Genomic DNA, 26,889 nt, shown 5'->3' with positions numbered 1-26,889 from the left:
AACACATACAGGACACCGTATCTAATCCGGTCTGGGACCGGATATTTTCGTTGAGTTTCTAGCCGGACATTTTTCCAGACGGACAGCTAATGATCTTTACATCGCCTCCTGATGAATTGTATCGCTTATTAATGTTTACTAATACCTAAAGTTGCATTACAAACGTATTTCGAAGTGTTTTGTGAAAGTTTATCGTCGACTTTTTGAATTTTAAAAAATGACGTTACGTTTTGAAACAATGTTTTTTTCGTTTATCACACAGTCTACATATAACGATATCTAGGCTTTATATGGACCGATTTAATCGAAATAAAGACCCAAATAGTGTTTATGGGACATCTAGGAGTGCCAACAAAGAAGATGGTGAAAGGTAATGAATGTTTTCTATTTTATTGTGCGGTTTGTGTAACGCCGAAATGCTAATTATTTTGTTTACGTCCCCTGTGGGTCTTTTTGGGTGTTACATGCTATCAGATAATAGCTTCTCATGCTTTCGCCGAAAATCATTTTAAAAATCTGACTTGTTGCCTGGATTCACGAGTGTAGCTTTAATTCGATACCCTGCATGTGTATTTTAATGAACTTTTGAGTTTTAACTAATACTATTAGCATTTAGCGTAGCGCATTTGCATTTCCAGAGCTCTAGTTGGGACGCAAGCGTCCCGAGTAGAAGCAACAGGTTAAAGTTAAAACTGTAACTTGGCCTCTCAGGAACATTCACTGTCTTCTTGGTAACCATCTCCAGTGTACATTTGGCCTTGTGTTTTATGTTATTGTCCTGCTGAATGGTGAATTCATCTCCAAGTGTCTGGAGGGAAAGCAAACTGAACCAGGTTTTCCTCTAGGATTTTGCCTGTGCTTAGCGCCATTTCGTATATTTTTATCCTGAAAAACTCCCCAGCCCTTAACGATTACAAGCAAACCATAACATGATGCAGCCACCACTGTGCTTGAAAATATGGACAGTAATGTGTTGTATTGGATTTACCCCAAAACTTAACACTTTGTATTCAGGACAAAAAGTGAATTGCATTTTTTGCAGTATTACCTTAGTTCCTTGTTGCAAACAGGATGCATGTTTTGGAATATTTTTTATTCTGCACATGCTTCTATCATGACCCTCTCTCCTTGGTGAGGATCAAAGGTGCTGGATCAGCTAGGCCAATTATTGACAGATAGCCAAACTCCCCCATAGTTGGCCTGGTTTTATGACTTAAATACATTGCAGAAACTCTTCCTTTGGCTCTGCAGTATTGGGAAAGAAATCATTTGTTACAACATAGAGAGACCTTTTCAAAACTTCAAACAATAAACACTGGGAATATATATTTCAATATACAAGTGTTGGGAATTATGACAGATGGAGTATGGAAAATGTATTTCTAATTTGTGATGTCATTAAAATTATCAGAAAGACTTTATAACAAGATAACTGTAACTCTGAAAGTATACATGTCCAAGTTATCGGGTTTGTATCTAAATGTTGTATAAAATAAATGATTAGGTATAGGAATACTTTTGAAAAGATAGAAATGTGATTTTAACCTGGGCCAAGTCACTAACTACGCTCACATGAGCACAGATATTGTGTTGGTGTGATGGAACCGCCTTTCAGACCAGAGTGCTTAAAAGAACTTGTAACAAAAATGTACATTAGACCAGACAGCGTGGAGCGGTGGCTACATGGATGGAAATGATTAAAACTACAAGACCAGAAAATGGTAAGACCCTCTGAAACTCTCGACAAGTGAGAAAGGTTAAGACTAGACTGAAACTTGCACCGCATGCAGCTCTGCATGTAACATAGTCTAGAAAACTCGAGCCAAGATGAGAGAGAAGGACAAATCCCTCTCACCATCATAGGTATCTCTAAGGTATCTATGATAACGAACAGAGGGAAGGACAGATCTCTGACCACCGCGTGGTACACCTCCAGAGTATACATTCCAAGGACAATCTAAGACAAAGAAGCCTACTACAACTAAGAAGGACATTGTGACCTTTGGTGGACATCCAGAGACTTATACACAACCAGAGACTTACATTGAACCACTTCCAATAGATGGATCGAGTTCAACTGAGAGACGACAAAGACGTCCAAGTATAAATATATACATTGAAATTATTTAATTATTCAAGTATTCATATTCCCATGAGCATAGCTTCCACATGTATGCATGATAAGCCCACTCTCTTTGTCTCTCCCGCTCTTAATATTCCTCACCCCCTTTCCCTTGTGTAACAAGCCATTATATCGGGTTAGTCCACTAGGGACTTTTCATCGCATTATGTTAGTGATCAATATAACCTATACAGTGTGTGTGTGTTTATGCAATTCTGTATGATTATTTAGTTAATTAGTAAATTAATAATTAAGCCAATTTGTGTATCGCTGATTTATCACTGGCTAGGGTTCATGCAGATATCCAAGGATTATGCGACATTCAGAAAGAGACTGATATGAGGAAATAATTGATTGATGACTGGTATGATATTGATGTCACGACTTCCCCCTAGGTTGGTGCCTCTCCTTGTTCGACTTCCAAATTCGGCAATCCACATTTCTTTTTCCATTTGTTATGTCTTGATTGTACACACCTGCTTCCCATTACGTTATTATTATTTCCCTATTTAACCCTGTGGTTCTCATTATGTTTTGTGCGTGATTGTTCCTGTTATGTGTTAGTCTTGTGTGTTTGGGTTTGTTATCCCTACGTGGATTTATTGTCCTGTTTATTTTTCCCGGGTAAAGTACGTTATTTTTACTCAGTTCTGTTTCCTGCGCTTGACTCCGTCCTCACCTATACACCACTGACGCTGACAATTGATATATTTTTGAGTTAAATAAACTTTTCCCGTGGTGCCCAAAATGACTAATTAATGAATTGTTACATGATTGATTTAATCGAGTAATAATTAAACGTAGGAGGTAATTAATCGATTTAATAGCAGTCATCACATTAATGATAGTCACGTCACGACACTTCCTTCTTTTCACTCTGTAATTTAGGCAAGAGTTGTGCAGTAACTACAATGTTGTTGATCCATCCTCAGTTTTCTCCTATCACATACATTAATAAATCCTGTTATGGCTGCAATCCCCGTACAGGGACCAACATCAGGGGACATTTCAGAGTGACAACTAAAAATACAATTTCGTAACATTAAACATTCTTGAAAATGCAGGTGTCTTACACCCTTCAAAAGATTCGAATCTTGGTAATCAAACTACGTTTTCCAATTTAAAATAGCTATTACAGAGAACAAATCCCATGCTTTTGTTTGAGAAGAGCATTCAAGAACAGAAACATTTTCCGCCATGACAGTTTTTACACATTCACATCTGAAGGTAAAATTATGACTTACATTCTGATATCTTGCTCTTATTTCTCTTCCTGAGTATCCCATTGATCAAATGAAGTGCCGTTTTCTTTGATAAAATCCTTATTTATAGCCTAAATCTAAACATTTTGTAAACTATTTTTGCCGTGAATTCCATCTCTATCAATTTTTTTACGGAGCATTCGGCGTGATTCGCCCCTGTAAACAATGGTTTATATAGTCATGGTGGGTTTCAGTGCTGTTTGCAACACAGTCAAACTTCATAGTTTTTGTTGCGGGGAGAATTGACTGAAGTGAGTTAATTTGAAGACAACGATAAATGACTACCTGACGCACCAATAATTTTAGCGAAGCCTCATTGATTGACTATATTTCTGCCCAATGACCACTGACCTTCTTGAAATCTAGCTGGGTAGATAGCCAATGAGCTGAGGTAAACGCCAGTATGTAATGGTTTGGGGTTGGACCACAATTCCTTGGTTGTAATCGCACGCGCAGGGAACTCCATTTTCGCCTTGACTATATCAGAGGAGTTGCTGTAAGGCTTTTTACGCGCAGCTGTATTTCGGAAAGTTGTAGTTTCAACGATTTCATTGAAGATATCCTTGCGAATACATCATGTAAAGCTAAACTCAAGTCAAACTCTAAAGTAAAAGTGAAAGTGAGACACATTTTTGGTTTGAGGAATCATGGAGTGTTATGATTCAAACAAACTGAGGAGCTGTTCCTGCAAGTACAGGACGTACTTCTGGATGGGTAAGTGCTAATGCCGTTTCATGAAATATTAAAATATATATATATATATATATTATATATAAAAAATATAAATGAAATAAAAATGTTTTGCAATGAAATGTGTAGTTTGTTTTTGTGTGTGTTGGTTTGTTTGGGTGTGTGTGTGTGTGTGTGTATATATATATATATATATATATACATACACAACAATGGCCGGAGTTGAATGGAATACAATCAATACATATCTGTTTATTTTATGTGATGATAAAAGGCTCATACAATACAAATATTTGTTTTATGTTTTCTTTCACAGTGATAGCGACTCCGACTGGGAGGCCCCGGTGCCAAGCTGCCTGCTCTACCTGTGCTCCCAGTGGAGTTCATATGCCACAGTTCATTACTGCAGGCATGACTGTGCCTCAGGGCCAAAAGGGCACAGCATGGAGGCGTCGTTGTGTTCTGTGTCGCATGAAATGCACCACTTGTTCAGTTTGCCTCTGCTTTACATCAGAAAGAGACTGCTATGGGACAGGGCACAGGCAGAAAAATACTGTGACGAGGATTTCCAAGGGGTGTACTGTTTTTTTTTTCTTCTATATTTATTTTCTAATATATATATTTTTTTTAAATTTTGTGTGTGTGTGTTAGAATTGCTTTTTTATGTGTTGTATATAGTTATTTGCACTGCTGTATATAGTTATAGGTCATTTCACCAATTCGGCCACTTGGGTACATTTGGGCAAATTGTGTGGGACACCTGGGTGACTTCATACTAAATGTCATGTAGCTCACCCATTCCTGAAGTTATCAGTCTGAAACTTTGCACACCTACAGTTAACCTCTTGTGTCATCCATCAAAATTATATCCAGCATCCTATCTGGCTATTCTAGTACATGTGAAAGATGATACTACAACAATAAAAAACAAAAACGTATGCTCTTTCTTTCTCTTTTCTTCCACCAGATCTACTGTGTTATATTCTCCTATATTCAATTAACATTTCCACAATCTTCAGAATGTTTCCATTCAAATGATACCAAGAATATGCATATCCTTGCCTCTGGGGCTGAGCTACAGGCAGTTAGATTTGGGTATGTCTTCAGGGGGAAATTGAGAACAAAGGGATGCAGCCATAACAGGTTTGTAACTGTTTTAAAGTCACCATTGGCCTCATGGTGAAATTCCTGAGTTGTTTCCTTCCACTCTGACAACGGAGTTAGGAAGGACGCCCACATCTTTGAAGTGACTTAGTGTATTGATACACCATTCGAAGTGTAATAACTTCACCATATTCAATGTCTGTTTATTTGTTTTACCCATCTACCAACAGGTGCCCCTTCTTTGTGAGGCATTGGAAAACCTCCCTGGTCTTTGTGGTTGAGTCTGTGTTAAAAATTCACTTCTTGACTGAGGGACCTTTTTTTATTGTTGACTTTTTACCCCTTTTTCTCCCCAATTTTCATGATATCCAATTGGTAGTTACAGTCTAGTCCCGTCGCTGCAACTCCCGTACGGACTCGGGAGAGGCGAAGGTCGAGATCCTTGTGTCCTCCGAAACATGACCCTGCCAAGCCTCACTGCTTCTTGACACACTGCTTACTTAACCCGGAAGCCAGCCACACCAATTTGTTTGAGGAAACACCGTACAATTGGCGAACTTGAATGCCGCAGGGCCAATTGTGCATCACCTCATGGGTCTCCCGATTGCGGCCAGCTGTGACACAGCCCGGGATCGAACACGGATCTGTAGTGACGCCTCAAGCACTGATCAGTGCCTTAGACTGCTGAGACACTCGGGAGGGCCCGACTGAGGGACCTTACAGATAATTGTAGGTGTGGGATACAGAGATGAGGTAGCCATTACAATATCATGTTAAAACACTATTATTATACACAGAGTGAGTCCATACAACTTATTATGTGACTGGTTAAATTTGTACTCCTGAGCTTATTTAGATAACATAGGTGTTGAATACTCAGCTTTTATTTATTTATTCATTAGTAAACATTTCGAAAAACATAATTCCACATTTACATTATGGGGTATTGTGTGTAGGCCAGTGACAAAAAAAAGGCTGTAACACAACAAAATGTATAAAAAATTATGGGGTGTGAATACTTTCTAAGGGGACTGTAGCTCAGTATTTGAAATAATTTATTTTATACAGTCATTATTGCTTATCTTTATCAAGGGTGTCAATTTCAGACCTTACTATATGTAATGGGGAATTGATCATGATAAACATAGACAATCAAAGGGCAACGATTCACAAAATGAAACAACGAATGCGCACGATTTGGCAGGAGACAGAGAGCGCATTCTGGAGAGAGAAGTTGTTAGCGCATCTTCGCCACACACTTCTCCCCTTCTTGTTGTTGTGACATTTAAAATTATACTCAAGATACATAATCTTCACACATAAGGAATAATCTCACAAACATAGTCAGGTCCAAAGCAGTAGCCATTTTAGAAGACATTTTCGAAACAAATGCAATTTCACTTTTTTTTAACCATTTTATTAAATAGCTTGGCGTGCCAAGGCAAATACCCTTGCATGCAAGCCTCAAATGACAGCCTGTCACCCAGTCAGCAGGGATAGTGACAATATTCCTGAAGTGAGCCTCTGCCACATTATGTTCTCTAAGCATCACACATACACACAAACTCTATATTTTCCTCTCTTTGTCTCCCTCCCTCCTCTCTCTGTGTCTCTCTGACACCATGCTGTCAGTCCTACTATATTACCCTGGATGGAAACCACCAGAGTAGCATGAAAACAATACAATGAGCTCCACGCCGCAGAGGTTACCGCTGGCAAATGACAGTAACCACTGCTTCGCGCCTCTGTATATGTCATGCCAATAAAGCAAATTGAATTGAGAGAGAGAGAGTCAATGTTAGAGAAAGGAAAAAACAAGAACGACAAGGCAGTATAAATAATATGACTGCAATCAGCTAGTCTGTTTAGGTGAAGGAGGTTGAAGTGAAAAGTGTTCCTGATTGTGATGTCATGACAGTGGTGCTCTTTGTCCCTGTGGCGGAGTGTCATTTTGTGAATCCAAGCATGCTAAAGACTCTTTTGAGTCATGGGCGGTCCTTGAAAACCAACCGTATATGCTCTTGAACTATTGAATAAAAATATTTAATTTTCTGGTTCGCCGCATGTCATCTTGTTGACTTGTTTAGATAGAGAGCAAGGTGAGACTCTCAATCTCTTAACCTTTTCTGTAGTGTTAAGGTATGCCAGTGTCATCCTAGGGACAAAATTGGATGCTGACATGTTTGTCAAGCTATGACAAATTAGCTGTTCACCCATGTGCCTGATTGTTTGACCTTTATTCAGGCAAAGGTAAAGGGGTCTGAAGGGAGCCTGACAGTGCTAAATGGTGTCACACTCTCCAATAAGACCAGTGCTGTGTCCCAAATAGCACCCTATATCTATGGGCCCCGGTCAAAAATATTGCACAAAATAGGGAATAGGGTATCATTTTGGACACAGACCCGTACTGGAAATGCACATTTGGGCAGTGACCTTTATCATTCAGCTCAAGATCCAGCTGAATAGCCTCCAACTAAACCAATAGGCTTTTTACATTACCTTTTGTATGCCTATATAACCCCCCCAAAAATGCCTTTCTCCCAAGACATGTAAAACCAGAGAGGCACACATTCCCATTTGGTGGCAGAAAAAGTATAATCATTAATTTAGATGTTCTTATTTGGGATCATTATGCATGTGAACACGGGAAGTAGGAGAGGCACACAACTAATATTCTCCTGAGCCTGGCTGTAGTCATTGTTCCTCCCTCCATCTCCCTTTCAATGCTCGCTGTGACACTAAAGAGAAGAGCTTCAATCACATTAGAAACTAGATATCTCTGGCAAACTGACTGTTGAAAACTGAATACATGTTAAGTGACATTACAAAGAAAATTATCTTATTGCAGACAGACACGTGTAATGTCAGAGGTATAGACATAATGGTAATAACAGTAATACAGAGGGAAGCCTTTACATATTGTTAGAAGGTGTAAATCGCTCAAAAGTCCACACAAACAGATTGTGTGTGTGCATGCGTGGCGTTCGTGCATGTGTTTGTGGGTGTGTTTGTATGGCACACACATCACCCTTTATCTGCATCATTGTAAAGTTGTCCAGAGAATGTATTCAGTCAGCCAATATGTTGATGTGATCTCCCCTGTCTGATAGACATGACTGATGTGTATTCTCTAAAGCACAGCACAACGCCAAACATGCAACCAGGAAACCTGACGGTAAAAATACACACAGGAGGCTGAGTGGTATTATAAGGAACATGAACATTTCAAAACATCCTTTCTCATTTTCTTCATTGACCAATTATCTAATACTGAGGGGAAATTGTAAAATGTTGCCATTCCCCCAATGTCATCTGGTTCATCATAATCCACAATTGTTCTGTATTATATACTGTAAGTCCCATTTGAGTCTCCTAATTGAGTTGGTGGTTTCTCTCTTTCCCTCTTCCCCCTCTCTCCCTCACTCTCCCCCCCTCTCCCTTTGTATGTGTTTGTGTGTGTGTGAGTGTGAGTGTGAGTGTGAGTGTGAGTGTGAGTGTGAGTGTGTGTGTGTGTGTGTGTATATGACTGTGCACATGCGTGCATGCTTATATCAATATGTGTGTGTGTGCGAATGTGTGTCGATGCCAGAGGAAGCAGAACACATATCTCACTTAGACAGAGAGAGAGAGGTCCAAATCCATTTCTTTCAGAGGTGACATTCCATCCGTCTCCCTCTCCACACTGGCCCTGCAGAAGGATCAATGTCTGCTGAGGTGGTCAAACGAGCCCAGAAAGCTGCTATCTGCATCTACATTAGTATTCCTCTGTGGTGGGCCCAGAGAATCGGCCTCCCGGGCCCCAGACAGCGTGGGCAATGCAGGTGCCACGTCGATAGATTGATAAGACAAGAGAGACATGGTCCTCAAGGGCTAGGGGTGGACAGAGTGATTTAACCCACTGCCGGTTGTCCACCTTTCTTCTGACACACACACACAGACAAGAAAAAAAAACGATACAGACACGTTACAGGAATGAGTGGTCTCATCGACCTCGGCCAGTGAAGGACACAGTGACAAAGGCATATGAGTTATCCATCATAGTGGCGTGTTGTTGTATAGTTCATGTTTTGCAGCATTATATGACAGCTTGGTTGCACTTTTCAACATACTGTATATGACTCTGTTAGAGTGCCTTGTAGGTGAGGGTCACTTTTGAGTGTGCTGGAAATTCATGATTATGCTTTTTGATGTGTCCTGTCATCGTTATTATTATTATTATTATGATAAAATATTTATTTAGGTTAGGTCCTTATTCATTCTGATGCTATGATGATATGTAGGGTATACATGATGACGATGATGATGATAGTGCGGTTATGCCCTGAGATTCAACTACTCCTACTCTTATATATTATGTCTTGGAAACATACCAACTGTAATAGCTCATTTGTCCCAACAACAACAACAACGTGAATAATATCTCACTGAAATGTGAATATTGCAGTTATAGGTAAAAGCTACAGGAAAAAACTCCAGCAACAAAAATCTTTATGACATTTAACAAGAGCCGGGGTCCAGGAGGCCCTTCTGACCATATGTTTGTTTTCTGGGGCAAACTCACTACCTACCCTTTTAGTATTACAGAAACAACAGCACAGCACAGCTCAGCACAGCGCAGCACACACTCCATCCTATGACAAGAGGTACCCTTAGAACTGCCTGGGACAGGAGCATGGAGGTACTTGAGGGATTTCCGGTGACCAATTAGCCCTGTCTATTCTGGAGGAAGGAACCCCAGGTCCTAGAGCCTGTTTGATGCCTCAACATTGGCAGAAATTGTGGCAGCAACACACACCACACCTTCACTTTGTGAAAGACAATCTTTGTTAATAACATAGGTGCTGTTAAATGCTTGACCTGCCTTTTCAACACTCGAAAAGGGTCTTGAAAATGACCATTTGATATAAGTGTGTGATACTTAGTATTAACAGTAACTTAAACAACTTTATATAAAAAGAGATTGACCGTTACAAAATAGTTTATATTGTAGGAGACTACATTGTGGATGATTCACAAATGAGTAGTGCACGACTATAAACCAGAACCTTTTTACCACGTGCACTATAGAGAAAATACTTCCATTCAAGTCACAGCCTGTGTGTCTAATCTCAACAAGATAGTAAAGAGGAAATTATTTGAAATTAATTTCCAAACCAGTTATCAATATTCCTGAAGTACAGCACTGAGCAGAGAGATCTGCATTAAGCTTTCATGAAAGTGAAAGGACATGTTCCAATTGGCACCCTATTCCCTATGTAGTACATTACTTCTGACAAGAGACCTATGGCCCTGGTCAAAAGTAGTGCACTACATAAAGGAACAGGGCGTAATTTGGGATGCACACAAAGTTAATTAGATATGATGACTAAACTCAGGGGATGGTAATTAGCCGAACTGCCTGACTTCTCAGCAGTAATTAAATGTCATATTCTCTCAGTTCAATGAGCCTGAAAAACCACAGCGAAAAATGTAAAAATGCAACAAATTCACTGGCCAACGCTGGACACTGATGGAAGAGAAAATTAGATGTGTGTAGAAAATTGTGTTAAGTAATCTCTTAAATCTAGAATCCTTAATTGAAACAATTTCAAAGTGGGCACCTGCCTCTGTTTTGGTATAAAGCTGAGGGATGGGCCTGGAGAAATGTAATCACTCTCAAATTCATACACAGAGCTGTGGATGCAAGGACTGCCCATCCATGATATCAAAATCAGTTTTATCCATGTTTTGAGGCTGTGTTTACATGTACATTGTTTAGAAACATTGGAGTAACACAAGCTTATATTTTGGGTTCTCATAGGGTACGACAGTTGAACTAAGCTCATGAGGCATTTACAGTGCCTTGCGAAAGTATTCGGCCCCCTTGAACTTTGCGACCTTTTGCCACATTTCAGGCTTCAAACAAAGATATAAAACTGTATTTTTTTGTGAAGAATCAACAACAAGTGGGACACAATCATGAAGTGGAACGACATTTATTGGATATTTCAAACTTTTTTAACAAATCAAAAACTGAAAAATTGGGCGTGCAAAATGATTCAGCCCCCTTAAGTTAATACTTTGTAGCGCCACCTTTTGCTGCGATTACAGCTGTAAGTCGCTTGGGGTATGTCTCTATCAGTTTTGCACATCGAGAGACTGACATTTTTTCCCATTCCTCCTTGCAAAACAGCTCGAGCTCAGTGAGGTTGGATGGAGAGCATTTGTAAACAGCAGTTTTCAGTTCTTTCCACAGATTCTCGATTGGATTCAGGTCTGGACTTTGACTTGGCCATTCTAACACCTGGATATGTTTATTTTTGAACCATTCCATTGTAGATTTTGCTTTATGTTTTGGATCATTGTCTTGTTGGAAGACAAATCTCCGTCCCAGTCTCAGGTCTTTTGCAGACTCCATCAGGTTTTCTTCCAGAATGGTCCTGTATTTGGCTCCATCCATCTTCCCATCAATTTTAACCATCTTCCCTGTCCCTGCTGAAGAAAAGCAGGCCCAAACCATGATGCTGCCACCACCATGTTTGACAGTGGGGATGGTGTGTTCAGGGAGATGAGCTGTGTTGCTTTCACGCCAAACATAACGTTTTGCATTGTTGCCAAAAAGTTCAATTTTGGTTTCATCTGACCAGAGCACCTTCTTCCACATGTTTGTTGTGTCTCCCAGGTGGCTTGTGGCAAACTTTAAACGACACTTTTTATGGATATCTTTAAGAAATGGCTTTCTTCTTGCCACTCTTCCATAAAGGCCAGATTTGTGCAATATACGACTGATTGTTGTCCTATGGACAGAGTCTCCCACCTCAGCTGTAGATCTCTGTGCTTTCTTGTGGTTTGGCGTTTGCCATATGCTGAGAGAGATGTCAAAGCAGAAAGTGAGAGAGTGAGAGCAGAGGTTGTTTCAGAAGGTGAGAATGAAATGTCACTCTCCTCTCCCTCTTTGTCCTTCTTATCTGTCAAACATCACATGTTGCTGACCCAGGAATAAGAGAAGCAGGGAGCTGGTTCCAGCTGAGATCTACTGTCATCAGGCCATCACTGTAAATTAGAATTTGTTCTTAATTGACTCGCTTAGATAAACAAAACAATATATTTTTTATCTGAAGAGCAGAGGAAGACAACTCAGTTATACCTGTGTGGTATGACGCAGTGACTGAAATCAGAGGCCAACTCAAGGGCAACAAGATGACAAGTGACAATGTTCCAGGCCAGTCACACTGTGCCGTAAGTGCCATGCACTGACACATGCTGATCCAGTTGAAAGGTGTTAATGACAGTGAATGGTGAAAAGGTCATGCAGCTAATCATCATGTTATATTTTTACCAAGAGTTAACATGAAGATGACATGAAGATGTGTGTGTGTGTCACCCGCAGGCATTTCCACTCAATAATAATCACTCTTCTTACCCTCTCTGCAGAACCCTCCCTTTGAAGATGTATAATTGACTTTGTTAGAAAGTGTGTGTGTTAGTGTGTGTGTGTGCATGTGTGTATGCATGTGTGTATGTGAGAAGCCAGCTTAATTGCGTATCCAGTACGGACAGAAATTGATCACTAGAATGTAATAAGACTTAAACGTGATTACTGGAGAAACGACTGCAGAGCTCCTGTGGTGTTTAGAATTAGAAAAGCTACAGGTAAAAAAAACCTGCTGCGTCCATCCATTGGTGAGTGAAACACCAATGGATGGAAGAAATCACACGTTACTCTTTTTCATTGTAACCTTATTTTTCAATCGTATATGAAATCAAATTTTATTGGTCACGTACACATGGTTGGCAGATGGTATTGCAAGTGTAGTGGAATGCTTTAATTAGTACAAAGCAGGTTTTATGATATCAACTGACTTTTGAAGGTGACAATCGATAAGAAACAGATCTTGAGAAATGTCATTATGTGTTTGGGAGTATACTTATGCTATGCTGAAATAAGAATGACCACAATGGACTTAGAATGACCACAATGGACAATCCAGAATTTTAAAAATAGGATCTATATCTCTTCAAGATACAACCTGATTATAATTACCGTAATAAGATTAGGTTAATGGACTGTACTGTTGTTTTACGCAACCAGCTACCTCCGTCTCTACACAACCAGCTGCCTCAGCCTACGGGCAGGAGAAGTGTCAGCCTCTAATTCCACCCAATACTTTAATTGCCTCATTAAGTTAGCCTGATAGAGTAGGTTAAACCTCCTCTCTGATCTCAGCAATCACACACAGACACTAAGAGCAATACCTGACTGCAGCTCTGTAGGCCCTATAAGGCCCCTGCATGGTTAACATGTTTAAACTACTTATAAAAGAAGACTTCTGCATTAGTGAAAAATGCTGTTATATATTCAAATGGATCAGGGTGTTTGGTTAGACATTGAAATGTAGATAGCTAGAGAGGAGAACAAAACCATGAGGAGAGGATAATTGTGTTACTGTTTCAACAGGACAAGAGAAAATAAAATGAAGGTGAGACAGAGGTTTAAGATTCGGGTCTTTACAATGAAAAAAAATACTGTTGTTTTTACAGCAACTTACTGTCTGTAAGTTTCAATAAAACAACAGTAAATTACTGTAATAGTATTAAAATAATTGTAATGAATGAATTGGTGAATTACATTCTTTGAGGGGAGATGGGGTTTGTATTTTACAGTATTTTACTGTAATTACATGTAATTGGTGCAAGCAAGTTGTCTACTACAAAAATACATGTGTTTATGTTTTTGACTGTAACTTACAGTATATACACATTGTCGTAACATTTGCTGTCTTTAAATGTGAAGACTGTTATATTATCAAATCAATTCTGTATGTGTAAACAAATCACGGAATAGTAATAAACTGGGAAGTCGGGGCACAACGGGAAAATGTTGTTTATAGAGTTATAATTTCAAGGAATATAACACGAATATAATATTTTATTATCTTATTTACATTTACATTTAAGTCATTTAGCAGACGCTCTTATCATTTACAGTCTTCTATAAATGTATTGTTACCTCATCACTCTCATTCTGAATGCCACAAACCCTTGGATATCTGCATGAACCCAAGCATAAATCCTGAATCAGCGATATACAAATTGGCTTAATTATTTATTTACCTACTAACTAATTAATCACAGAATTACATAAACACACACACATTAGGTCATACATTGACTACTAACATGATACAAAGAAAATGTCCCTAGTGGATGAAACCGATATGACGGCTTGGTAGACAAGGGAAAGGGGTGGGGACAGCTCAAGATCGGGAAACTCAGAGTGGACCCACTGTAATACAGTTGATAACTACACTTATGGAAATGCGAATACTTTCAACATGAACAGCTGCTCATTTGAAAATAAATTCCAATTTACATATTCACGAGTGTATGCCTTTGTTGTCCCTCTCTGTGATCGTCGGTCCGTCTGCTGGATAATAGTTCATCAGAGATTCTCTGGTGGGTGTACCCCAGAAGTTACAAGGTCTTTTGTTGTTGTAGTTCTCTCTGCGGGCTCTGGATAGTGTCTGTTGTAATGGATACGTGAGACGTACCATTCTCCTAGAGTTGATCTGATAGAGAAGATGCTTCCGTGGTTGTCGGTATCCTCGTCCTAGACTTACGCACATTTTCAGTTGCAGACTGGTAAAGGGAGTCTAGGATTTGCTCCTTCTGTAGCAATCTATTGGTTTCTATTGTCTAAGCAATTTGTGATGACCAGTTCACACCGTCTGTCTCCTTGGTTTGTAGAGATTTCAATTCCAACGATTTCAACATGTAGCTACAGCTTCATGCTTTCTGTTCTACTGTAAATTTGGTTGGAAGCAGGTTTTATACTGGAGTAGAAAAGGGGTCTTTCCATGACACCGGTGTAAATGTCTGTGCTCACGGGGGCATGGCCACTGACTGATCATAAGTTACTATGAAAAACAATTCTCATTTAGAAGACTAACATCACATTACATATTTCCAAAAGTAGTCTTATACTTAATCATTCATTTTATACAACATTCCGGTAGAAAGCTAATAACTGAGGAATGTACACTTCCAAAGTTACAGTTATATTGGTCTACTGTCTCATGATGTCACAAAATGAAACAAATTTGACAGGATCATTCTTTAATTTCCCACCGACCGGTTCCACATTCTCAAAAATAGAAATATTATTTTGTTCTCCAATTTTGGGGATGTAGGAGTTTTGGCAGGAGAATATATTTTGTCTCACTGTGAAATCCTCCCCATACTGCATGTCCAAAGGGGTAGAGGGTCTCTGCAAGAAATTTACGACCTGTAGTTAAGTCATAAAACTGTAGAGAGATAGAGAGAAAGATAGAGAGAGAAAGGGGGGGGGTGCCTATGATCCTACCCCCAGGGCAGTCATGACAACATTTGTATTTATTTCTTTTTATTTCACCTTTATTTAACCAGGTAGGCCAGTTGAGAACAAGTTCTCATTTTCAACTGCGACCTGGCCAAGCTAAACCAAAGCAGTATGACTAAAACAATATGAAAATATATGTACAATGTGTGCAAATGTAGAAGAGTCAGGAAGTAGACAACAAATAGGCCATGGAGGTGAAATAATTACAATTTAGCATTAACACTGGAGTGATAGATGTGCAGATGATGATGTGCAAGTAGAGATACTTGGGTGCAAAAGAGGAAGAGCGTAAGTAATAATATGGGGATGAGGTAGTTTGGTGTGCTATTTACAGATTGGCTGTGTACAGGTACAGTGATCTGTAAGCTGCTCTGACAGCTGATGCTTAACTTCTTGCGGCGAGCCATCCCGGATCCGGGATCGTGAATACAGCCTCAAGCTCATTACCATAACGCAACGTTAACTATTCATGAAAATCGCAAATTAAATTAAATCAATATGCTAGCTCTCAAGCTCAGCCTTTTGTTAACCACACTGTCATCTCACATTTTCAAAAATATGCTTCTCAACCATAGCAAAACTAGCATTTAGCATTTCGCGTTAGCATTTAGCATTAGCATTTAGCGTTAGCATCAGCAGGCAACATTTTCACAAAAAACAGAAAAACATTCAAATAAATCATTTACCTTTGAAGAACTTCGGATGTTTTCAATGAGGAGACTCTCAGTTAGATAGCAATTGTTCAGTTTTCCTGAAAGATTATTTGTGCAGGAGAAATCGGTCCGTTTGGTGTGGCTACCCAAAAAAAACGAAAATTCAGTTATCCAAACGCCGAACTTTTTTCCAAATTAACTCCATAATATTGACTGAAACATGGCAAACGTTGTTTAGAACCAATCCTCAAGGTGTTTTTCACATATCTCTTCGATGATATATGGTTCGTGGAAGTGTCCTTTCCCCTCTGAATCGCATGGCAAAATGCATGCAGCTGAAGATTACGCAACAATTTAGACAAAGGACACCGGGCGGACCCCTGGCAAATGTAGTCTCTTATGGCCAATCTTCCAATGATATGCCTACAAATACGTCACAATGCTGCAGACATCTTGGACGAACGGCAGACAGCTTAGGTTCATTCATCACACATTCACAGCCTTATAAGGAGACGATGGGAAACAGAGCCTCAAAAATTCTGCTCATTTCCTGTTTGAGGTTTTATCTTGGTTTCGCCTGTAGCATGAGTTCTGTGGCACTCACAGATAATATCTTTGGGGTTTTGAAAACGTCAGAGTGTTTTCTTTCCAAAGCTGCCAATTATATGCATAGTCGAGCATCTTTTCGTGACAAAATATTGCGCTTAAAACGGGCACGTTTTTTAATCCAATAATGACATAGAGCCCCCATAGGTTGAAGAGGTTAAAGTTAGAGAGGGAGATATAAGACTCCAGCTTCAGTGACTTTTGAAATTCGTTCCAGTCATTGGCAGAAGAAAACTGGAAGGAAAGGCACCAAAGTAAGTGTTGGCTTTGGGGATGACCAGTGAAATATACCTGCTGGAGCGCGTGCTACGGGTGGGTGTTGCTATGGTGACCAGTGAGCTAAGATAAGGGGGGACTTTACCTAGCAGAGACTTATAGATGACCTGGAGCCAGTAAGTTTGGCGACGAATATGTAGTGGGGGCCAGCCAACGAGATACAGGTCGGAATGGTGGGTAGTATATGGGGTTTTGGTGACAAAACGGATGGCACTGTTTTGGAGGCTATTTTGTAAATGACATTGCCAAAGTCAAGGATTGGTAGGATAGTCTGTTTTACGAGGGTATGTTTGACAACATGAGTGAAGGAGGCTTTGTTGTGAAATAGGAAGCCGATTCTAGATCTAATTTTGGATAGGAGATGCTTAATGTGAGTCTGGAAGGAGAGTTTACAGTCTAACCAGACACCTAGGTATTTGTAGTTGTCCACATATTCTAGGTCAGATCCGTCCAGAGTAGTGATGCTAGTCGGGCGGGAGGGTACAGGCAGCAATCGGTTGAAGAGCATGCACTTAGTTTGACTATCATTTGAAAGAAGTTGGAGGTCATGGAATGAGTATTATATGGTGTTGAAGCCTTGTTTGGAGGTTTGTTAGCACAGTGTCCAAAGAAGGGTCAGATGTATACAGAATGGTGTCGTCTGCGTAGAGGTGGATCAGAGAATCACCAGCAGCAAGAGCGACATCATTGATGTATACAGAGAAGAGAGCCTGTCCAATAATTGAACCCTGTGGCACCCCCATAGAGACTGCCAGAGGCCCAGACAACAGGCCCACCAATTTTACACACTGAACTACAGAAGTAGTTGGTGAACCAGGCGAGGCAATCATTTGAGAAATCAAGGCTATCGAGTCTGCCGATGAGGATGTGGTGATTGACAGCCTTGGCCAGGTCAATGAATACGGCTGCACAGTATTGTTTCTTATCGATGGCGGTTAAGATATCATTTAGGACCTTGAGCGTGGCTGAGGTGCACCCATGACCAGCTCTGAAACCAGATTGCATGGTCGGTAATCTGTTTGTTGACTTGGCTTTCGAAGACCTTAGAAAGGCAGGGTAGGAAAGATATAGGTCTGTAGCATTTTTGGTTCAAGAGTGTGTCCCCCTTTGAAGAGAGGAATGACTGCAGCTGCTTTCTATTCTTTGGGAATCTCAGACGACACGAAAGAGAGGTTGAACAACCTAGTAATAAGGGTTGCAACAATTTCGGCAGATCATTTTAGAAAGAAAGGGTCCAGATTGTCTAGCCCGGCTGATTTGTAGGGGTCCAGATTTTGCAGCTCTTTCAGAACATCAGCTGACTGGATTTGGGAGAAGGAGAAATGGGGAAAGCTTGGGCGAGTTGCTGTGGGGGGTGCAGTGCTGTTGACCAGGGTAGGGGTAGCCAGGTGGAAAGCATGGCCAGCCGTAGAAAAATGCTTATTGAAATTCTCAATTATAGTGGATTTATTGGTGGTGACAGTGTTTCCAATCCTCAGTGCAGTGGGCAGCTGGGAGGAGGTGTTCTTATTCTCCATGGACTTTACAGTGTCCCAGAACCTTTTTGAGTTTGTGTTGCAGGAAGCAAATTTCTGCTTGAAAAAGCTGGCCTTGGCTTTTCTAACTGCTTGTATATGTTGGTTTCTAAGCTTCCCTGAAAAGTTGCATATCACAGGGGCTGTTCGATGCTAATGCAGAACGCCATAGGATGTTTTGTGTTGGTTAACCAGTTGAAGCTATGGGCGCGCTATTTCATTATTGGATAAAAAAAACGTTCCCGTTTTAAGCGCAATATTTTGTCACGAAAAGATGCTCGACTATGCATATAATTGGCAGCTTTGGAAAGAAAACACTCTGACGTTTTCAAAACTGCAAAGATATTTTCTGTGAGTGTCACAGAACTCATGCTACAGGCGAAACCAAGATGAAACCTCAAACAGGAAATGAGCAGAATCTTTGAGGCTCTGTTTTACTATCGTCTCCTTATATGGCTGTGAATGTGCCGTGAACGAGCTTATGCTCACTGCCGTTCGTCCAAGATGTCTGCAGCATTGTGATGTATTTGTAGGCATATCATTGGAAGATTGGCCATAAGAGACTACATTTGCCAGGGGTCCGCCCGGTGTCCTTTGTCTAAGTTGGTGCGTAATTCTCAGCTGCAATCATTTTACCATGCGATTCAGAGGGAGAAGCACACTTCCAGGAACGATACATCATCGAAGAGATATGTAGAAAAACACCTTGAGGGTTGATTCTAAACGTTTGCCATGTTTCAGTCGATATTATGGAGTTATTTTGGAAAAAGTTCGGCGTTTTTATAACTGATTTTTCGTTTTTTTTGGTAGTCAAACATGACGCAGAAAACAGACCGATTTCTCCTGCACAAATAATCTTTCAGGAAAACTGAACATTTGCTATCTAACTGAGTCTCCTCATTGAAAACATCCAAAGTTCTTCAAAGGTAAATGATTTATTTCAATGTTTTTCTGTTTTTTGTGAAAATGTTGCCTGCTAATGCTAACGCTAAATGCTAATGCTAAATGCTAACGCTAAATGCTAAATGCTAGTTTTGCTATGGTTGAGAAGCATATTTTTGAAAATGTGAGATGACAGTGTTGTTAACAAAAGGCCAAGCTTGAGAGCTAGCATATTGATTTCATTTCATTTGCGATTTTCATGAATAGTTAACGTTGCGTTATGGTAATGAGCTTGAGGCTGTATTCACGATCCCGGATGGCTCGCCGCAAGAAATTAAGGGCCGTCAGGTCTGGAGAGAACCAAGTCCTGGTTCTAATTTTCTTGAATGGGCATGCTTATTTATATATTGTTATTAAATATTTAATTTATTTTTATATATATAATTTATATATAAATGTATATATTATATATATGACCTGTTGCCACAAGAAAAGGACAAGCAGTGGAGCACAAACACCATTGTAAATACAACCCCTATTTACCTGTTTATTTATTTTCCCTTTCACACTTCAACTATTTGCACATTGTTACAACACTGTACATAGCCAGTAATATTACATTTGAAATGTCTATACTTTTAAAACTTGTGTTTATTTCCCTTGTATGTATTGTCTATGTCACTTGCCTTGGCAATGTAAACATGTTTCCCATGCTAATAAAGCTCTTTTTATTGAATTGTTAGAGAGTGAGACGCAGAGAACAAGAGAAACAGAGACAGACAGAAAGGAGAGAGAGTGGAGAGATAGAGTTGGATAGCAGCATGGCATAAGATTGATCACTGGCACATCTTCATTCTATGATTTCCCAGCTCTCCAGGGCCCCAGCCCAGGAGCCGCTCACTACCCGGCTCGGCCGCCGATGCCGCCACACCACAGATAGTGGTGGAGGAGAGAAAGCTTAACAAAATTGCAAGGTTGTTGAAAGGAAAAAAGAAAGAAAGAGGTTGAAAGAGATATTAGAAAGAGAGATACACAAATAGAGTTACATAGAGAACAATATACAGATAAAGAGATGAATGGGGTGGTCATGGAGGTGAATGGATTAAATGAAAAGAGACTGAATGATATTAGATAACAGGCATGTAAAATGAAAAAGTGTGAGCACCACCGGCTGAATGTGGGCATGGACTAAGTAGGGGCAGATCTAAACAAGTGGCTGATATGGAATCAGGTTCTCAAGCCAGAGTTTTTATTTTATTTATTTTACCTTTATTTAACTAGGCAAGTCAGTTAAGAACAAATTCTTATTTTCAATGACAGCCTAGGAACAGTGGGTTAACTGCCTGTTCAGGCAGTCTAGGTTTGTGTCCCAAATGGCACCCATAGGAAATATGGTGCAATTTGGGATGCATCCTTATCAAGGCACACGGCGAAACCCAAATGCAGACATAGGAGGCAGATGGTTGGAACCTTAAGGGAACATTTTGACATTTGCCGTATGGTTAGTGAGAAAGTCCATATTGCAAATGTACGGTCCCTTACTAGACGTCCGAAAACATTTGTAAAATTCGCGGACAACGTCGGGCCGAGCGGCAGGGCCTGACCTACCTGGAAGTCATCAAACAAACTTTCTCGGACATTCGGTTTCCGTTTTATAAAATAATCGAATTTTGGTCATTTTTCCGCTGTCCCGGTAAATCCCACAAGAGGGCATATGCAATCATATTGCAAATGTACAAAACATCACGAATCACGACGTGGCCTTATCTCCAAAACTGAAACTTGGTGAGCGTAGGTTTGGCATTATGGGCAGTTGGCCCCGAAGAAAATGGCGTCTAGGCCTCAACGGTTTTTGAGTTATGGCCATATTTCTGGGATTAAAGGTCCAAAATGAATATAGAGAAATGATTTTTCCACTTCACGTCAAAGTCAAGGAGCCTCCGGTGTCAATAAAAAAAGAACCAGCCATTTATCTATCGTCATTTAAGAGAAATCGTACAATGTCAAATTGGTGATGTTCAAAAATAGTTTTTTTTAAAAACAGTTACAGATCCAGTTGCAGGGTGTTCATACGAATCTTTTTAAAGTGTGCTGCGGAGCTCTGCGAGATTTCTGTGGTTTTCTATAATTTTCTGAAATAACACACACTCACTAAACCCTTTTTTTTCACTAACTCAGTTCTAAACGTAAATACTTAAAACTCAGGATTCTGTAAAGGCATACCACAATCAGGATATGAGTTTATTTATAGCATCCTGTGCCAACCGGAAGTGTCTTAAATGGTGTCATAGTGGCTGTTTCCAAGGGTTAAAAAGGTTAGATATTTTCAAAACTTCATACGTGTGATTAGGCAACCCCCATGAACTGTAAGTCAGTCCTTTCTCCCAACAGATGTCAAAGAAAAGCTCTCTCTCACACATACACAGACACACAGCAAGGATGGAGTGACAAAGTGCGGTGCTTAAAGACACACAGAGCCTGCAATGGCATTTCCATATTCTCTAGGCCATGCCGAGTTCAACGAGATGCCCCGCTTGACCGTAGCTCGCTCTGATGGACACTGACTTGCTAGTTGACTTTTGTACATTTGCAATATGTTTAAACGGAAAGGGACCATCACCAAAATGGCATTCTGAAATCAACACAAAAAATGGCATCACCATAGTCTCCAGACTGTGCCGAGTTCAACGAGACGCCCCGCTTGACCGTAGCTCGCTGTGAGTGCAGCGACCGTGAAAAAAAGTAGGCCCAAAATGAAGCCTGGCCCTAAAGGTCATTTGCTTTTGGGTGACAGGGTGAGAAGCACAATTCGACCTCAGGTACGATCCTGAGCTCCTCCCGATCTGTGCAAGCGTAACCTTGACCGTGTGGCATTAACCCTTAACAGTAAAACAGGGTTTTTTGATCTCACAGATTACAATGACATATCTCCCCGTAGGAATACATTGCCTGCTCCTCTAAAGTCAACCTGAAGCCTATGTGGGTTATGAATGCCTTATGAACCTGTCTTCGATGACAGTCCATCAGGACACTATGAGGTCTACCTGTGTCGATTCTAAGCTTCCTGGACCAACCGGAAGTGGTTAAAATCACCCTAAAAGTGTATATCCATACCCTACCTGCAGTTTGATAGAAATAGTGCATTCGACCCTGTGTAAATCAGTCAGTTCTTAACGTAAGGACTTAAAACTCAGGATTCTGTAAAAGCATACCCCAATGAGGATATGTGTTGACTTATAGCTTCCTGTGCCAACCGGAAGTGCCATAATTGGTGTCTCAGGGGCTGTTTCGAAGGGTTAAAAAAGTCAGATCTTTCCAAAACTTTATATGTGTGATTAGGCAACCCCCATGAACTGTAAATCAGTCATTTTTCCCATAAAATTTCAAAGGAAAACTAAATCACACACACACACAGCTTGGAAGGAGGGACATGTTGGGGTGCGTAGAGACATCCACTGCCTGCATTAGTTAACCTTGTTGGAACTTTTAAAGAACCATCAGACCTAGAGTTCCGAAACTTTAGAATCCTGTTCTAGACCTCAGGTCGATAGTGCGAGGTGAGTTACGTGGCTCTTAGAAGGTTCTCGGACCGAGAAACAGCCTCGTACATTTGCAATGACTTCAATTCATTTTTGCATCACGAAAATGACTACATTTAGAAATGTCCCAGAGTCGCAAGACTAGGTGCATTGCGACCGTCTCGGCCCATATAGACGGACCCCAACGTTTCTGTCCGATAGCTCATTGAAGGACCCCGTAGCAAGTCATGGAAAAAAGTGGATTTTCAGCACCAATTAGGGTCTTGCTCGGACACCAAATGACCTATCGAGCCGGAACTTGGGATTCGGGGTCGCCTCAGCTAGGCCTACACATGACATCTGAACTGGACCCACAGCTGGAACGTAACTTCGTGTTTTACGTTTTTATTATGGTTTGAATAGAATGCGTTGTGAATTTTGGGCCATCTCTGTAGTATGTGATAGTTGGCTACTAAACGAGTTGGAAAAAGTGGGTTTGGTGTCAGTTTGTATCAGTTTGGTGTCAGAATGATATCTAATTGACTGATGGATGGTGACTTGCTGGTGACTTGTCCATATGCAATATGTTTAAACAGTGAGGTACCATCACCAAAGTGACATTCTGAAATCAACCCTAATGATTGATTGAGAGGAACCAGAATCACTGCCCAGCCATCCCGAGTTCATCGGGCCAGTCAATTTCGCATTCCTGCAGGATTTTTATAGCATGACAAATTCGTGATGGTAAATGCCCATTGAACCATATTGCAAATGCGCAGTGACTTTGCAAAAGTGAGAAAACATAAACAAATGGACATAATGAAATCAACACAACGAGCGATGGAGAAGACCCACTATCACTGCCCGGCCATCCTGTGTTCATCAGGTCAGTCAATTTTGCATTCTTGCAGGATTTTTGAGCACAACAAATTTGTGATGGTAAATGCCCATTGAAACATATTGCAAATGCACATGCATTTGCAATATGATTCTATAGTGAAAAAACATCACCAAATGGACGTGATGAAATCAACACAACGAGTGATGGAAAGGAACAACTATCACTGCCCGGCCATCCCGAGTTCATCGGGCCAGTCAATTTTGCATTTCTAAAGGATTTTTGAGCATACCAAATTCGTGATGGTAAATGCACATTGAAACATAATGCAAATGCACAGCAGTGCACCTGGTGATTGGAACGGGTTACCAGGAGCACATTTTTAAAATGGGTTTTAATGCCATTATGGGGTAGCAAGGGGTCCACGGTTGGGTAGGGAGCACCCCGCACCCGTGCCCATCCTATAGGGGGCCTCTTGTCATTTTGGACGTTTTTCAAAAAATCAACAGTCCCACAACAGTCCCACTTCTCCCTCATCATACATGACAAATAGACCGTCTAGGTTGATTCATGGCTTAACATAGTGCTATATAACATTTTGGCAGTATAAATGCCTTTTGGACATGGTTCCCTGACTTTTGGGTTTGTAAACCGACTTCCATTGATTGTACGTGGCAAATGGACATAACATCCTGATTTGGCACTTTCAAATCTTTCTATTTGGACATTTCTTATGGCATTTGCCCCCTCTCCAAAAAGTGACTTTTGACTTCCTATGAAATCATATTGCAAATGGACAAAACATATGCCCTGTGGACAAGTAAAAAATAAAGTAAAAATGTTTAAGATAAAGGGTTCTTTAATATGTATAATATGGTATGAAACACGGATGTAAAGGGGTGGTGTAAACTTTCACCAGTTTTTCATGGCATTCCCAGGTGGTCTGATCAGCCGCAGGGGAGAGCCATTTGAATAATGAATTTGTGGTCATGGGTGGTACTGGTTTATAAGGTAAATGAATTATAATGAGTTTATAGCTCTTGGACATAATTATTAGTTTAGAACCACAATTATTAGTTTTGAACCACAGAGGAGAAAGAGGAATTGAGGCAGGACAAATTATGGGGAGCAGAGGAACAAACACTAGTGAGGAAGAAGGCCAGGTTCAGGGTTCTGTTTAAAACATTGGCTGTGAAGGGTTCAAATTGGCTACTATTGATTTAGTACTACAACAGGAACAGAAATCATGTTAATCATCGATAATAAATGGGGGAGGATGGTCTTTTGAGGTTTGGACAGGACACAGTTTACTTGAAGCTAGGGGACACTATTTTTATGTTTGGAAAAATAACGTTCCCAAAGTAAACGGCCTATTTCTCAGGACCAGATGCTAGAATATGCATTTAATTGACAGCTAAGGATAGAAAACACTAAAGTTTCCAAAACTGTAAAAATAATGTCTGAGTATAAAGAACGGATATTGCAGCCGAAAGCCTGAGAAAAATCCAATTAGGAAATGACTCTTAATTTGAAACCCCTTGTGTTCCTATGCATCCCTATTGCCCATTGAAAGGGATATCAACCTGATTCCTTTTTTATGGCTCCCCTAAGGTGTCAACAGCCTTTTGACATAGTTTCAGGCTATTATTTTGAAAAATGAGCGTGAACGACCACATTGCGTAAGTGGACAGGTGGGGGGCTCTCAGAGTGATTTGTGCGCAAAAGAGAGAGGCGGCCATTGTTACTCCCGGTCCTAGTGAAAAGCCAACTGTCCCGGTTGATATATTATCGAATAGATATTTGAAAAACACCTTGAGGATTGATTATAAAAACGTTTGACATGTTTCTGTGTACATTATGGATATAATTTGGATTTTTTTTCTGCGTTGTCGTGACCACTGTTTACGGTGGATTCCTGGGCATAACGCACCAAACTAACAGAGGTATGTGGATATAAAAAATACCTTTATGGAACAAAAGGAACATTTGTTGTCTAACTGGGAGTCTCGTGAGTGAAAACATCCGAAGATCATCAAAAGTAAACGATTCATTTGATTGCTTTTCTGATATTCATGACCAAGTTAGCTGATGCTAGGTGTACTTATTGTTTTGTTTTGCTATCGATAAACTTACACAAACGCTTGTATTGCTTTCGCTGTAAAGCATAATTTCAAAATCTGAGACGACAGGGTGATTAACAAAAGGCTAAACTGTGTTTCGCTATATTTCACTTGTGATTTCATGAATATGAATATTTTTTAGTAATATTATTTGACTGTTGCGCTATGCTATTCAGCGTTGCTGATGACAAATATACCAGATCCGGGATGGGTGGTTCTAAGTTAAGCCAATAGGGCAGGAAAATACATGATAGAAAAGGTGATTTTATAAGCATTAAAATTATTTATGAATATAAATAAGTTGCAGTTCTTAGGGATATGGTTAGCATTCGTTTTGGCTTTAATTAACCATTAGAATATTTGTATTTAAATAGTATTAAAGTTTGACAGGGATATATGACATATGTGGTGATCAGGATTAGGGATAGGATCGAGAACCTTAATTAACCTATATAAGAACTTTAGAAATTGACACCATAGACATGTTTTTCTAAAAAAATCCATGAGTTTAGATAAAGCCAAACAGTGAGACATTTAGTTAAAATTTGGAAGCAACACATCAGACAGATAGGGGAAAGGGCAGACAGAGGAAGTCCTCCCCGCACTGCTGAGACCTTGAAGATTTGAGAGCAGAGAGGAAATGAACACAGATACCTCTTAAAGTAGATAAGACACTTAAAGAAATAATCAGATAGAACATATGAGAAACTGTTTGTTAACCAAACCTGTATGTCCAAGATTTATGCACTACAGGTGAACTACGGGATAAGATGATTCACTCAATCCAGTCCCCGAAGAGAATAGACGGGAAGCAGCACGTTGGGTGGGGCCATACCAAGGACTCCTGGTGACAGCCTTCACCCTGAGAATAGCTAAAATAAATACCTGGATTCATATCACACACTGCGGGAGGGTAAGACACTGTGACTCTCTCGAACATTCACAGT

Source organism: Oncorhynchus nerka, linkage group LG8 (assembly GCF_034236695.1).
Source record: "Oncorhynchus nerka isolate Pitt River linkage group LG8, Oner_Uvic_2.0, whole genome shotgun sequence".
Taxonomy (NCBI): domain Eukaryota; kingdom Metazoa; phylum Chordata; class Actinopteri; order Salmoniformes; family Salmonidae; genus Oncorhynchus; species Oncorhynchus nerka.
The sequence above is the reverse complement of the archived record's forward strand: the minus strand, read 5'-3'. Positions refer to the sequence as shown.